Genomic DNA, 15,756 nt, shown 5'->3' with positions numbered 1-15,756 from the left:
CAGTCATGGGTAGTCAAGAAACTTTGGCACAGAGAGGCAAAGTGATTGATCAGGCCACATACAGGGCCAGCAGCAGAACTCCAGGCACCCAAGTGGGACTTGGTAGAACATGGCTCTGCAACGAACTGCTCCAGCAGATCCAATGATCAAAAGCTCCTTGATCAGATTCCCGTCTCATTTCAAAATATATTTGGATTATTTATAACCCACAGGTGTATTTGCCCAGAAATAGGCATTAAAATTAGTCTTCTGGTCAATATATCAAGGGAAGAGAATTTGCTCAAAAATTCTGCTGTCCTGGAAACTAATTTACTACCTGTATGAATGGCTTCTTCCTGCAAAGTTATGGACTCAGCTTGAGTCAAAACAAGATCAGGCATCCAGGCATCCTTACCACATCCATGAGTTTTCCAGGCTAGAGCTGGGCCTGGGAAAAACTTTGTTTGCAGAAATCGCAAACCAGCCAGAGGTTATTATAAGATGAGATGTCTACCTCTGTCCCTGTGCCCCAAGGAGACCCTCCCTGAGTCCCTGAGAACTGAGCACATTACCAGTATGCTCCAGCTCTGTTTTTATTTTGTTTAGAGGCTGTGGCCAGCCAAGGTCAGGGAGGAGAGGAAAGAATAGCAACAAAACCATGATGAAAATCATGTCGTTTAATTTGCTCTCTCACATCTTCCCCTTTGCCCACCTGAGGCTCCCGTTTCTCTCTCTCTCCTCCCTCTCTCTCTGGCTCTCACTCTCGCTCTCACTCTCTCCTTTGAGGGAAGAAGCCCTGGCTCTGTACTCTCCCTACCTGACCTAGAAGAAACACTCAGCGAAGGTTTGTGGCCTGCGTGAGTGATTGGATTTTACTCTATTTCATCATCTCTTGTTTCCCATCACTTTTCCTTTTTTTTTTTTGCACAGTCTTTAACTTTTTAAAAGGCAATTCTAAGATAATCAGCAAAGCCCTTGGCTGAAATAGGGACAAAATACTTGGTTTTCTTTGAACAGGGCTTTATTTTATAATTTGATAATATATAGCAAAATTTTATCAGTGTATTACTCACTTATGAACTATTTTGGTCTTTGTATGTCCATAAAATAATTTCTTTCTGGTTGTAAATAAGTCAGAGTGAGGGTATGGTTGGTTATGCAACTCAAGTGATTAGCAGAGTGTTCTAATTACAGATGTTCCTGAGCAATTACTCTTGATAAATGGCAAAATAGCATGGGTACAAAAAAGTCACATTATAATTATTAGTACAGTCAGAAAAAAATATATATGCCACTTTTTGTGTTAAATTTATCTACTCAGACTTGGCATGATGGCTTAATAGCTAATTCCTTAGCTTGCAAGTGTGCCAGGATCCCATATGAGTGCTAGTTCTAATCCCAGTGACCCCGCTTCCCATCCAGCTTCCTGCTTGTGGCCTGGGAAAGCAGTCAAGGACAGCCCAAAGCCTTGGGACCCTGCACCCGTGTGGGAGAACTTGAGGAGGCTCCTGGCACCTGGTTTCAGATTGGCTCAGCTCCAGCCATTTGAGGAGTAAATCAGCAGATGGAAGATCTTTCTCTCTGTCTCTCCTTCTCTCAGCAGATTTGCTTTTGTAATAAAAACAAATAAATCAACATTCGGTGAATATCTAAAGCATGCTAAATTTTTAGAAAAATCATCGACTCCACAATTTTTTAAAGAAAAAGCACATAATCATGGTTGTATCAGCCTCATTTTTACTTATATATTATCAATACCTTCAATATATCATAATTAACTGTGTCTTAAACACCTGATTATATACAAAGTAACAAAAACGTTTCCGCATTCATTTAGAAGTGTGTTTAAGTACTACCTTGTATTTAATGACGTAGATTTAAAAAGAACATGCAGTATTCTAAAGCTAAGGGAATTCTACCCTTTATGCCTAAACTGAAATGTGTGGATGAACGTGTACTTAAACAAATACAAACTAAAGTTTTCTTTTTAATCTTAAGCTTAATATGATTAAACTTGTTATAGAATAATCAGTTGTCTTATTCTACTGTTCAAACTGAAATTAAATATATTTTAAAAGGCTGCAGAATTGATTAAATACATGACGATGTCATTTCCATTGTAAGTACCTTTTCTGCCATCTAGTGGAAAAATGAAACCTAAGAAGATACATAATCTACATTTCTAAAATTCTAATAGCTCAAGATATTTAGCGAAGTCTTACTCAATATCTTAAGAAATCAAAACAATATATTTTCTCTTCAGTTCTCACATGGCGTACAGGTAGACCAGACGTGTGTGAGCCTACACCCTCTCAGTGCTATCACTTCACTACACGGAAAAACCCAGACGATACTTCCCACTTCCTATATAATTTACCAAAGACATCAACTCTGAAACAAGGTATCAGTAGCCAATGGTTTCTATAATTCGGCTGTCGTTCATTGTCAAAGTGATGAAAGATGCCTCAGTCTGCTTCCTCTTTTCTGGCCCTGTACGTACACTAACCCTGTAAACTTGTGGGGGAGGGATTAACTGGGGAGAGGACTGGGTGGGCTCCATCTGCATCAGTGACTCTGAAACCCTTAAACCTCCAACTCATATGAAAACATGGCATTTGACATTGGGACCCAGTACGCCCGTGTATACTAGGACACAAAGTAGTCACGCTCGTGTAAGCATCACTATATTTTACATTCTGTTTGGTTGCATTCAATTGCACTTCTTTGGTAACATTTTACATTTTAAATTGACTTTGTAACTCAGTATGGGCCCTAAAGCTTAACAATCACTGAAAGAGAGAAAGAAAGAAAGAGAGAAAGAGAGAAAGAAGCAAGAAAGAAAGAAAGAAAGAAAGAAAGAAAGAAAGAAAGAAAGCCAGCCAGCCTGGCACGGTGGCCTAGCGGCTAACGTCCTCCCTCACCTGGAACGTGCTGGGATCCCATATGGGTGCCAGTTCTAATCCCAGCAGGTCCACTTCCCATCCAGCTCCCTAACTGTGGCCTGGAAAAGCAGTCGAGGACGGCTCAAAGCCTTGGGATCCTGCACCCACTTGGGAGATCTGGAAGAAAGTCCCTGGCTCCTGGCTTTGGATGGGCGCAGCTCTGGCAGCTGTGGTCACTTAGGGAGTGAATCATCAGATGAAAGATCTTCCTCTCTGTCTCTCCTCTTCTCTGTATATCTGACTTTGTGATAAAAATAAATCTTTTTTTAAAAAGACTTTAAAAAAGTAAGCTTATGGGCCTGGCACAGTAGCGTAGTGGTTAAAAGTCCTCACCTTGCACACTCTGGGATCCCAAATGGGTGCCGGTTCTAATCCCGGAGGCCCTACTTCCCATCCAGCTCCCTGTTTGTGGCCTGGGAAAGCAGTAGAAGACTGCACAAATCCTTGGGACTCTGCACCCATGTGGGAGACCCAGAAGAGTTCCTGGCTCCTGGCTTCGGATTAGCTCAGCTCCAGCCGTTGTGGCTGCTTGAGTAGTGAACCATCAGACGGAAGATCTTCCTCTCTGTCTCTTCTTTCCTCTCTGTATATCTGCCTTTCCAATAAAAATAAATAAATCTTTAGGAAAAAAAAGCAGACTTAAAAAAATGAAGAATACATGACTCTCAAGGGGGTCACATTAACCCCAGATATCTAGCATCTAGCCCTCTAATGTCACACAACGCACATACACACGAAAGAAAAATGCAGAGTTCTCTCTCTTTTTTTTTAAGTTTATGGGAGTGTGTGCATCTTCAAAGAGCTGGCACACCAGGGGAATACTTATCTAAAAATTTTGTCCATAATGTCCTATACTTAATAGATACCAAGTGCATTTTTGTCTTAAGGAAATGCAAAGTAATTTCCAGGAAAATGTTAAACAAGAAGTACAAGGGACTGTGTCCATCCCTTAGGAGGGTGTGATCAGATATGAAGCAACAAAAATGTTTGCACATGCTTCCATGACTCAGCAGGTCGGATTTGCTGCCCTTCGTGTCTCAGGCACACCACCATCAGCTGGTGGGGATCCCCAGGGAATTCCCAAAGGCGTCCGTCAGAAACTGCAAAAAGTCTGTCAAAGAACAGGGAGCTGCCTGAGTCGCAGAGGGGGATGTTATAGTCACAGCACAGCAGGCACCACGAGTGTATCACCTTCACACTTTTTTTCCCCTCCTTGCAGTTTTAAGGATGAAGAACAATCAGATGTCTCTGTATCTCAGTAGAGGAACCCTAATTTAAAGAAATCCCCGTTCTCTACGAGAGGTGACAGTGAACCTCGCCTGGAAGGAACCATTTTCCTTCTTCACCCTATTCAGAAGACAAACCTGCCTCATTCCCTGCTGGGAGACACCTTCTCTGTATTTCTGGCTCCTTTGCCAACCCAAGCACGATCGAGAAGACAGTCCAGGACAAAAGCTGCCGATCCCTTTCTCAGAAAACAGCAACACACTAGAGACAGAGAGAGCTTCCTCCCCATGCTGTTGCTTTGGTTTGTAAAGGCTGAGTGTGACTTTGTCAAGCAAGAGAATGAGAAGGATATTGTAAGGGGAGGGCATGTTACATGCACGTATTGATGTCAGATCAGTCGGGACCCCTGTTTCTTCACCTGTAACACTGGAATATCAATACCTACTATATCAGGTGTTTGGAAAACCACAGAGTAATGTAGGCTTGGCATCCAGCTCAGTGTCTGGTGTGTATTGAGTACTGAACTGTTAACTTCTCTTTTTTTTTTTTTTGAACGTGTAAAATATAACTTTGTCCTCTTTTCTGATATTAGAAAGGAGGAGGTGGCATAGTGGCATACAGGCTAATCCTCAGCCTGGGGCTCTGACAGCCCATGTGGGCACTGGTTCGTGTCCAGGCTGCTCCACTTCTCATCCAGCTCCTTGCTTATGGTCTGGGAGAGCAGTGGAGGATGGCTCAGTCCTTGAGCTCCTCTGCCCACGTGGGAGACCCAGAAGAAGCTCCTGGCTTCAGATTGGCTCAGTTCTGGCCATTGCAACTATCTGGGGAGTAAACACTCAGACCATACCCAGATCTTTCTCTGTCTCTCCTTCTTCATGTGTAACTCTGCTTTTCAAACAAAAAATAAGTCTAAAAAAAGTGTGTGGGGGAGAGGAGGATACAAGGCAAGTCTACTATTTATTGAGCATCTACTATGTGCTGGGTGGCAGGCTGAGCCCCATGACTGCCCTCTTGAAAACAGAGCAGAAACTTGCAGAGAGCATACCTCCAAAGTTTTGTGGCAGTTCCACGTGGCCAGGAAGCTAGGAAATCATGGAGACTGAACAGTAACATATCCCTAAAAGAAGAAGAGAATGTTCCAGTCAACATGCTTGCCTGGGTCACACTGAAAAAAAAAGATAGCAGTAATTGTAGCAGGAAGATCTTACATAAATATTGCCATATATGCAAGTCTGTTTTCCATAATAACAAAACACCAGAGTCTTGACCACTTGTAAGAAGTATACTTAACTCGATGTCCACATAGCATAATCCTAGCCCTGGCAAAGCTCCTGTAGTAGCATCACTTTTTGGTAGGTGGCAACATGGAGGCAGGAATACAGACAGTAGAGAAAGATGACAACAAGTCAGGAAGTCAGAGTATGGGGAGGAGCTAGTAATGGAACCTCCCACTAGGGTTCATCTTTTATTTTATTTTTTTTAAAGATTTATTTATTTTTTATTACAAAGTCAGATATATAGAGAGAAGAAGAGACAGAGAGGAAGATCTTCCGTCCGATGATTCACTCCCCAAGTGAGCACCATGGCCGGTGCTGTGCTGATCTGGAGCCAGGAGCCAGGAACCTCCTCCGGGTCTCCCACGCGGGTGCAGGGTCCCAAAGCATTGGGCCATCCTCAACTGCTTTCCCAGACCACAAGCAGGGAGCTGGATGGGAAGTGGACCTGCCGGGATTAGAACCGGCGCCCATATGGGATCCTGGCGCGTTTAAGGCGAGGACTTTAGCCACTAGGCCAGGCACTGGGCCCGGGTTCATCTTTTAAAGGTCACACCACCTCCAACAACACAACAGAGAGCAAGCTTCCACTCAGCCCACATCCAGACCACAGCACCACCAATGCATACTTTTTTTCTTAAGATTTGGTCTACTTGCAAGAGTTACAGAGAAGAGAGTGATAGATATTTTCCATCCACTGATTCACTTTCCAAATAGCCTCCAAAGCTGGGCTGGTGTGAAGTTGGGAGCCAGGAGCTTCTTTTAGGTCTCCCTTTCGGGTGCAACAGCTCCTCTGCACTCCTCTCCCAGGCCATCAGCAGAACTGAATTGGAAGTGAAGCATCTGGAACTGGAACTGGCCTACCTATGGGATGTCAGTGCCACAGGAAGAAGGTAAGCCTGCAATGCCATATGTGTATGATTTTTCATCACTCATCCTTAGCCTGGAGCCAGTAGCTTCTTCGCCATCTCCCATGTGGGTGCTAGGTCCTAAGGCTTTGGGACATCGTCTACTGCTTTCCCAGTCCACAGGCAGGGAGCTGGATGGGAGGTAGAGCAGCTGGGACACTGACACTTGCAAAGTAAAGGTTTAGCCACTGAAGTATTTTGTTGGGCCTAAGAAAATTCTTAACATTTTCTTTATCAATGAAGGGAGTACACGATCATTTGTTGTATTATGGACTAAATTTGTGACTGAAGCACTTTATAATGATAATGCAATAATTTGGGGGTGAGAAGAAAACTGTCTAAGTGATCCCTACATTAGGAGTGGAATTTGCTAATCTAACCACTGTGTTCAGTTAGGTGCCTTAGAATAGCAGATGAGAAGGTAGCTCTTGCTGTTTTCTCTGGAAGTATTATGATCATGGTGCTTTGTTTCTCTCACTTCCAAAGCAATACAGACATCAGCTACTTGTCTACAATCTGTCTGCTGGGCCAGGTTGTCATAAACAGCAAAACCTTTGTGACAGCTGAGTGATGGGGGCTAACTAGGAGGAGGGTGGGTTATATTTGAAATGGAAGCCTGAAAGCAAGGATATGTAAGCAAAGCCCAAGAGAGGATCCCTCCATCTGTAGTTTCTATTATTCACAGATCATGAGGGTCTTTGTATTGGTCTTACGTTGGATGGCTTAAGGGACTACTGGGTTCAGCCATCAAATGACAGAAGGACCTTTTAAAAAACAAAGGAAAAAACCCCTCTCCACCTGCCAATCTTGCATTCTCCCCTAGCATCCTGGGCTACCTTACCTGTTTGGCTGCATGCTTCATTTTCAATCGGAATTCCAGGGCTTGCTTCTCCCCAGAGAAGGGAGCTGCATCATTACAAACATTTTCCCACAGATTCTACTGGATTGATTTCAGCTTGGGAGAGAAACAGAAAGCTTGGTACAAAAAGTCAAAAGTAAGAGCAAAGACTTGAGAAATTCCAAATGGGAGAGTACCCTCTCCAGTACCAGCTGATTCCCCTAGGGGCTCCGAGGTTAGCCACATTTCGTACTAAATCCTAGTGCAGATTGTCAAACCTGTCTGTGAGGATGGCAGTGCCTGCATTGTCACACTCCATCACCACCGCTCCCTCTATGACTGAGCCATGCCAGTGCCACTCCATGATTGGCTAGGTCCACACCAGCTTCCCCTGACTGTGGGACCCCCCACCCCCAGGTCCTGGCAGTCACAGCTTAGGAGACAGCACAACTTCCTGTGAAATTAATGCTCTTGAGTCTGTGTCCTATGTAAAATATCTGAAATTTGGTCTGGATTGGTAAAATCGTTTCCATTTCTATTAGGTCAACTTGGTGGAAGCAGGCATGGTATTTACCAAAGGTTTAAATTAAACCTCATAGAGCCTTCCTCCACCTCCATTTTTTTATGAGCAGCCTTCCAAAAAAAGCTTAAGTTTAGCTAGCTGCTTGTTCCTGTTTTACGTGATGATTCTCAGGGTTCAACAGGAGCAAAGATCACTGATATTCCCATTGTGTTTAGTAGCAGCAACAGAGAACAATCAGTTCTTCTCACGTTGAAGATAGATGTAAAATGTATTCATCATCTTTATTTCTCCCAACACATTCTCAATCCCTTTAGCTTCTTTCCTAGTTATGCAAGTCTTAACATTAAAATTCAACTACTATTTGTTGTTGTTGTTGTTTAGTATGGTGTTTTTATGTGCCTCCCCACGCAAGCACTGTATATGCTTAGATTTAAATCCATTTTGTTGGGGCTGGCATGGCGGTGTAGAACATTAAGCCTCTGTCTGTGGTGTCTGCACCCCATCTGGGTTTCATTTTGTGCCCTGGCTGCCCTATTTCTGATCCAGCTCCCTGCTAATGTGCTTGGGAAAGCAGTGGAAGACAGCCAAAGGCCCAAGTCCTTGGAACCCTACCACCCATGTGGGAGACCGGAAAGAGGTTCCTGACTTCAAACTGACCTTAGCCATTGCAACCATTTGGGAGTGAGCCAGTGGACTGAAGATTTGTCTCTCCCTCTTCCATTTGAATAAATAAATTTTTAAAAACTATAAGTTCATTTTGTCTTCAGGAGCCAGGAGCCAGGAGCTTCATCTGGATTTCCAACATAGGTACAGGGGCCCAAGCACTTAGGCCACCTTCCACTGCCGTCCCAGGCCATGAGCGGGTAGCTGGATTAGTAATGGAATAGCCAGGACACAAACCAGCGTCCATATGGGATGCCAGAGTTGTCAGCAGTGGCTTTACCTGCTACACCACAGTGTTGGTCATCTAAATGGAAGCTATTTTAGACTATTTTGATAACATGGATATTGAAGTTAAATCTGAAGTTAATATTTCTGGGCCTGGCGCATAGCCTAGTGGCTAAAGTCCTCGCCTTGAACGCCCCGGGATCCCATATGGGCGCTGGTTTTAATCCTGCCAGCCCCACTTCCCATCCAGCTTATGGCCTGGGAATGCAGTTAAGGATGGCCCAAGGCTTCAGGACCCTGCACCCATGTGGGAGACCCAGAAGAGGCTCCTGGCTCCTGACTGGCTCAGCTCTGGCCATTGTGGCCACTTGGGGAGTGAACCAGCGTACGGAAGATCTTCCTCTCTGTCTTTCCTTCCCTCTGTATATCTGACTGCCCAATAAAAATAAATCTTAGAAGTTAATATTTTTATAAAACTTCCATTAGATATATCAATGTATACTGCTGAGCAAATTCAAGTCTAAGCGGTGGCTAGGAGAATAAAAAGGCTATTTGCTGATAGAAAGATAGGTAGATGTTCCTCTAAAAGTAAGTCTAACAGTTGAAAACAGTTTCCTCCACAGCACCTCTTGAAAGCATGCCAGAACAACTTCCAAGGCTTTGCATCTAACTCTCCCAAGAACACAGCAGGCATTCTACTGCCTTCAGTAGTTACAGGTGATTCACTGGGCATTTGATATAACATGCCTGCATTTCCACTTAGCTATTGTGGCAAATAAAATACTTCAAGCCTGCTCTATGTAAGATTTATTTATTTTTATTGGAAAGTCAGATTTACAGGGAGGAGACAAAAAAGGAGAATCAAGATGGCGGAATAGGGTAAGAACACGTTTAAGCAGACGGAGAAACATTTAATCAGGATGAAGCAGAGAGGACACATTCCAGGAAATAGGAGAGGACAGAACAACAGCAGAGGGGTACCTGGAGACTGACAGACACAAAAAGCAGGGAAAACAACGGTGTGGTGTTATACAGTGACTGATACTCCAGCGGCATTCCGCTGACGGAACTCCACCAGCAGCCGGAACTCCACCAGCAACCAGGTGCGAAGGGACTTTCACTGGGAGTTTGGGAGGTGAGCCCAGACAAAGAACTGTCCGTCCTGCTGGTCCGTTTGATTTGACCAGGAGCAGAGACAGAGCAGCAGATCCCAGACGGACAGTGCCAGAACAGGGTAGATTTCACAACCCAGTCTGCCCCCTGGAGCCGAATTGGGCACCATATTGCTTAAAGAAGCAAAGGCAAGTGAAAGGACTGAGCATACGTTGAGCTGGGAGTGAACTCATTTCTGACTCAGTGAACTGCATCAACACGGCATTCTACAGGTTCCACCCAAGACAGGTCTGGGTAGCCCTCAGACCTGACATCCAGCAAATCAAGAACTCTAGTAGTGGTACATCAGGTGCCATTTTGTACACTGTGGCAAAACCTTTTTGAACTGCGCATGTGCTGAGCTAGCGAGAACTCACTGAGTTCAGTGGATTGCACTTTTCCTATAGGAAAATAATACCGACTGTGGATTCGTATGGGTCAAAATAGGTCCGTGTGGCACCCAGACCTGACGTCCAACAGGTTCCTGCAAGATCAGTGCCACCAACAACTTAGCTATATAGGACACCTGCTATCTCCCTAATCCTGGCACCTGCTCCAACTGAAAGTGGGAGAAAAGTTGTACAGACAACAGTGCAGCCTCAGCACGGTATCACAGGAGGTGGAGATTGGTGAGCCAGGAGCTGGGGCTATGGAGTTCTTTGTGGAAATCTAACATAAGAATCCAGACCTGGAACTTGCTGGAGGGAGTGGCACAGTTGGCTGCAAGCAAAGAGCTGTGTACCAACTGCAATAAGTAAAATCAAACTGTAGAACTGTGGATGACACAGCTTAGAAACCTGCCCCAAGCAGAAGATTCTGCTAACCAGAAGTACAATGACCAAGAGCAAAAGAAGAGACAAAGGCACAATGAATATTACTGAAAACTCCCCTACAAAGGAGCAAAACCTTCTGCCAATCTCAGAGTTAACTGAGAAAGACATAGAGAAAATGGGGCACATAAAATTCAGAAAACTCATTATAAAGCTTCTGATCAACAATGAGGAGCACATACAAGAGTTCCAAGAATTTAAGGAACATTTTACACAAGCAATAGCAGCAATAAAGCAAATCAAGGCTGATATATCAGAAATTAAGTACACAGTAGAGCAAATTAAAAGTACAGTGGAGAGTCTCAAAAATAGAATGAAGCAAGCAGAAGAAAGAATCTCAGAATTGGAAGATATTTCCTGTCATTAGGGACAAGCAAACAAAAAGCTGGAAGCAGAGCTGGATCAGGCCAAAAAAAGTATTCAAGAATTGAAAGACACTATTAGGAGGCCTAATGTAAGAGTTATGGGAGTTGGGCCCAGTACCGTGGCTTAGTGGCTAAAGTCCTAGCCTTGAACGCACCAGGATCCCATATGGGCGCCGGTTCTAATCCCGGCAGCTCCACTTCCCATCCAGCTCCCTGCTTGTGCCCCGGGAAAGCAGTCAAGAATGGCCCAAAGCTTTGGGACCCTGCACCCATGTGGGAAACCTGGAGGAAGTTCCTGGCTCCTAGCTCCAGATCAGCACAGCACCGGCCGTTGCGCTCACTTGGGGAGTGAATCATCGGACAGAAGACCTTTCTCTCTGTTTCTCCTCTTCTCTGTATATCTGGCTTTGTAATAAAAAAATGAATAAACCTTAAAAAAAAAAAAGAGTTATGGGAGTCCCAGAAGGTGCAGAAAGAGAAACTGGGTTTACAAATATGTTTAATGAAGTAATAAAGGAAAATTTCCCTAATCTAGAGAAAGAATTGGTAAACAACATCCAGGAGGGGCACAGAACTCCCAATAGGCCTGATCAAAAGCGATCTTGACCAAGACACATGATCATCAAGCTCTCTTCAATCGAACATAAGGAAAAGATCCTTACATGTGCACGTGAAAAAAATCAATTGACATATAAAGGAATGCCAATTAAACTCACAGGAGATCTCTCACAGGAAACTCAAGAAGAATGTGTCAAGAATGGAGTGACATATTCCAGATTCTAAAAGAAAAAAATTGTCGGCCTAGGATAACATATCCAGCAAAGTTTTCTTTTGTCTTTGAAAATGAAATAAAATTCTTCCACAGTAAAGTTAAAAGAATTTGCCTCTTCCAAATCTGCCCTACAAATGATACTTCAAGATGTTCTCTTGACAGAGAAGAGGAATAACACCAAAAAAAACCAAAGGGCAAATGGGAAGAACATCCCAGTAAGATGACAACAGAAGACTAAATCAATGAACAACCCATTCCTAACATGACAGGACCAAAGTACCATCCATACATATTAAACTCAGAATGTAAACGGCTTAAGCTCAAACATCATAGATTAGTATGCTGGATTAAAAAACAAAACCCATCTATTTATTGTCTAGAAGAGACACATTTCACCAACAAAAATCAGCGGAAACTATATTGCATGGGTTTTGATGCTTTCTGTTAGTTTCATCTCTTCAAAACACTTCTGATTAAATTCTTCAATGACTCATAGATTATACAGTAGCATCATTTTCTTCAAGAAGGTTCTTGATTTTCATTTCCTCAGCTACACATTAGTCATTTAGTAGCATATTATTTAACTTCATGGTGTTTTTTTTCTTCTTCTTGATGCTGATTTTGTTTTATGGCTTTTCATTTAACGGGATGTATAGTAGCTGTGTAATGGAGACTAACATATCCAGAGGTGAGGCTACAATGTAGTATGCATTCTACTTCCAGACAAAGATGGACTAACAATGAAACTGTTCACTGTATCTTGACAATAGGATGCTGGACTCTCTGCCATTGTCCATGCCCGCAATGATGGACATATGACTGTGTATGAAGAACTATACTTTAGTAATAATAGAGGGAAACTAGGTGGGGGGGGATTGGGGCTGGGATAAGGGAAATATACCAGGAGCCTATGGAACTGTATCATAAAATGATGATAATAATAATAATAAAATTAAATTAAAAAAAAAAGATGGAGACAAGAAAGATCTTCCATCCACTGAATCACTCCCCAAGTGGCCACAATGTCTGGAACGGAGCCAATCCAAAGCCAGGAGCCAGGAGCTTCTTCATGGTTTCCCACACGGGTGCAGAGTCCCAAGGCTTTAAGCTATCTTTATCTGCCCTCCCAAACCACAACCAGGAAACTGCATAAGTGGAACAGCAGACATGAGCTGGAGCCCATAAGGGACGCTGGTGCTCGCAAAGCGAGAATTTAAGCCACTTAGACCACTGCTCTGTGCTCAGGTGAGCTTTATTCTTAAGAAGACCAGACTTCTTGAGGGCTATTTAGGGCTGTCAGATACAACACTTACCTTAGTTTTACAAAAAGGGAACTCTTTTGTTACAACTGGTTACCTAAGTACATTTGTAGAAAATAAATGGCCTTATTTCTTACAGTGTCCCAATTAGAAGGTTGTAATACACCCAATTTGGTATAAAAACTCATCAGGCCACTGTCATCAGCAACAGCATACTAAGAATGGGGTAAGTTTAAAAAACTTGTCCTTAGCATCCTGTCCGCCTCAACTCCCCCTTCAAGTGTCTGATTCTCACTCTCCTTCAGTTCCCACTCTCTCTTCTTTCCATGAGGTGGTGATGGCTAGTGAGATAACAAAGTTGTGAATAAAGGGTCTAGGGTCAGTTTACACATTTCAAATCTTGGTTCTAGCACTTCCATGATCAAGTTATTGCTTTAGCACGGCCTCAGCTTTTACCACCTGCATGGGTGATACTATCTTCTTACAGTGTCCCCAAAGATTAAACTATTTCTTCTGTGCGTAGCATCCAATCAGTGCCTTGTATGTACAATGTCAGCTTTTATTTTTCTGTTGCATGTCCAGTCTATATATTAACTCAGCTACCATTATATTCAGCTATATCAATAACAAAACCAAGAAAAGCTCCCACTCTTATGATTTTTTAAAAGATTTTTATTTGAAAATCAGATATATAGAGAAGAGACACAAGAAGATCTTCCATGGAAGATCTTCCATCTACTGAATTCACTCCCCAAGTGGCCACAATGGTTGGAGCTGCGTCGAAGCCAGAAGCTTCTTCCAGGTCTTCCACAGGGGTGCAGGGTCCCAAGCCTTTGAGCCATCTTCAACTGCTTTCCCAGGCCACAGCAGGGAGCTGGATGGGAAGCAGGGCTGCCACGGTTAGAACTGGTGCCCATGCAGGATCCCGGCACGTGAAAGGCAAGGTTTGTACTCACTAGGCTATCACGCCAGGCCCACTTACAGCTTTTTTTTTTTTTAAGGTATAGGTAGAAAACGATCAATAACTATAACTGGGGAAACCATATACTTTTAGAAGGAAAGACTATAGTCTTTGGAGTGTTGGCATTAAATACACAATTTCTGAAATAAATGTTTCAGGGAAATTTAAATTCTGATATATGCTATAACACGGGTGAATCCTGAGGGAAACTATCCTGTTGTAATAAAACAAAGAAAGGGACATATGTGTGATTATCTTTTTTTTTTTTTAAAGATTTATTCATTTTATCACAGCCAGACATACACAGAGGAGGAGAGACAGAGAGGAAGATCCTCCGTCCGATGATTCACTCCCCAAGTGAGCCGCAACGGGCCGGTGCGCGCCGATCCGATGCCGGGAACCCGGAACCTCTTCCGGGTCTCCCACGCAGGTGCAGGGTCCCAATGCATTGGGCTGTCCTCGACTGCTTTCCCAGGCCACAAGCAGGGAGCTGGATGGGAAGTGGAGCTGCCGGGATTAGAACCAGCGCCCATATGGGATCCCGGGGCGTTCAAGGCGAGGACTTTAGCCGCTAGGCCACGCCGCCGGGCCCTCTAAACCTTTTTTTAAACATTCCATTAAATTTTTAATGAAGGAAAAGACAACATAGGATTTCTCATTTCAACCATTTTGAAATTGCATAAGTTAGAGAGTGATAATCACGTTGTTTGCTGTCTTCATCGCTGTTCTCTAGAACTTTGTCTCTGTCCCAAACTAAAATGGTGTACCTGTTGAGCTGTACTCGCTCTTTCCTCCAGCCTTTATGTTTTTCTACCTTATGAATTTGACTATTATAGGAACCTCATGTAAAGATAATCACACATAGGGCCCGGCGGCGTGGCCTAGCGGCTGAAGTCCTCGCCTTGGGGGCCCCGGGATCCCATATGGCCGCCGGTTCTGGTCCCGGCAGCTCCACTTCCCATCCAGCTCCTTGCTTGTGGCCTGGGAAAGCAGTCGAGGACGGCCCAATGCATTGGGACGCTGCATCCGCGTGGGAGACCTGGAAGAGGTTCCTGGTTCCCGGCTTCCGATTGGCACGCACCGGCCTGTTGCGGCTCACTTGGGGAGTGAAACATCGGATGGAAGATCTTCCTCTCTGACTCTCCTCCTCTCTGTATATCCGGCCTTCCAATAATAATAAATCTTTTTTAAAAAAAAAAAAAAAAAAAAGGTTTAGAACAATTTCTATCCAAATTTCATACTGTTAAGCTCTTTTATAATGTATAGGAAAATACAGTCTGGGATCTTCTAAAAATTCACTGAAAATGATGATGAAGAAATTTATGCAATGGGGGTTAGGGAGGCTGGCACAAAGGCTCAATTGGTTAATCCTCCACCTCTAAGTGCTGGCATCCCATATGGGCACTGATTCATGCCCCAGATGCTCCAATTCCCATTCAGCTCCCTTCTTATGGCTTGGGAAAGCAGTAGATGATGACACAACGTCTTGGGACCCTGCACCCACGTGGGAGACCCAGAAGCTCCTGGCTCCTGGCTTCAGATAAGTTGTAGCCACTTGGGGAAAAAACAGTGGATGGAGGATCTTTCTGTCCCTCCTTCTCCCTGTAAATCTTTCCAATGAAAACAAATAAATCCTTAAAAGAAAATTATGCATGGAAAAATTCTACAGCAAAATAAGCATCTTTGAAATTTGCTTTTCTGTTATCACACAACCTCACACTTACTTGAACTACTAACTTTGTCTTACAGCTTTGCCAGTGTTAATAGAGCTATCTCCTTTCACTGTCAGGGGAAAAGTTTCCATTTTTCAGGTCAAGCCTAACACAGGCTGTAAATTA

The sequence above is a fragment of the Ochotona princeps genome, chromosome 12 (assembly GCF_030435755.1).
Source record: "Ochotona princeps isolate mOchPri1 chromosome 12, mOchPri1.hap1, whole genome shotgun sequence".
In the NCBI taxonomy this organism is placed as follows: Eukaryota; Metazoa; Chordata; class Mammalia; order Lagomorpha; family Ochotonidae; genus Ochotona; species Ochotona princeps.
Note: the sequence above shows the minus strand (reverse complement) of the source record.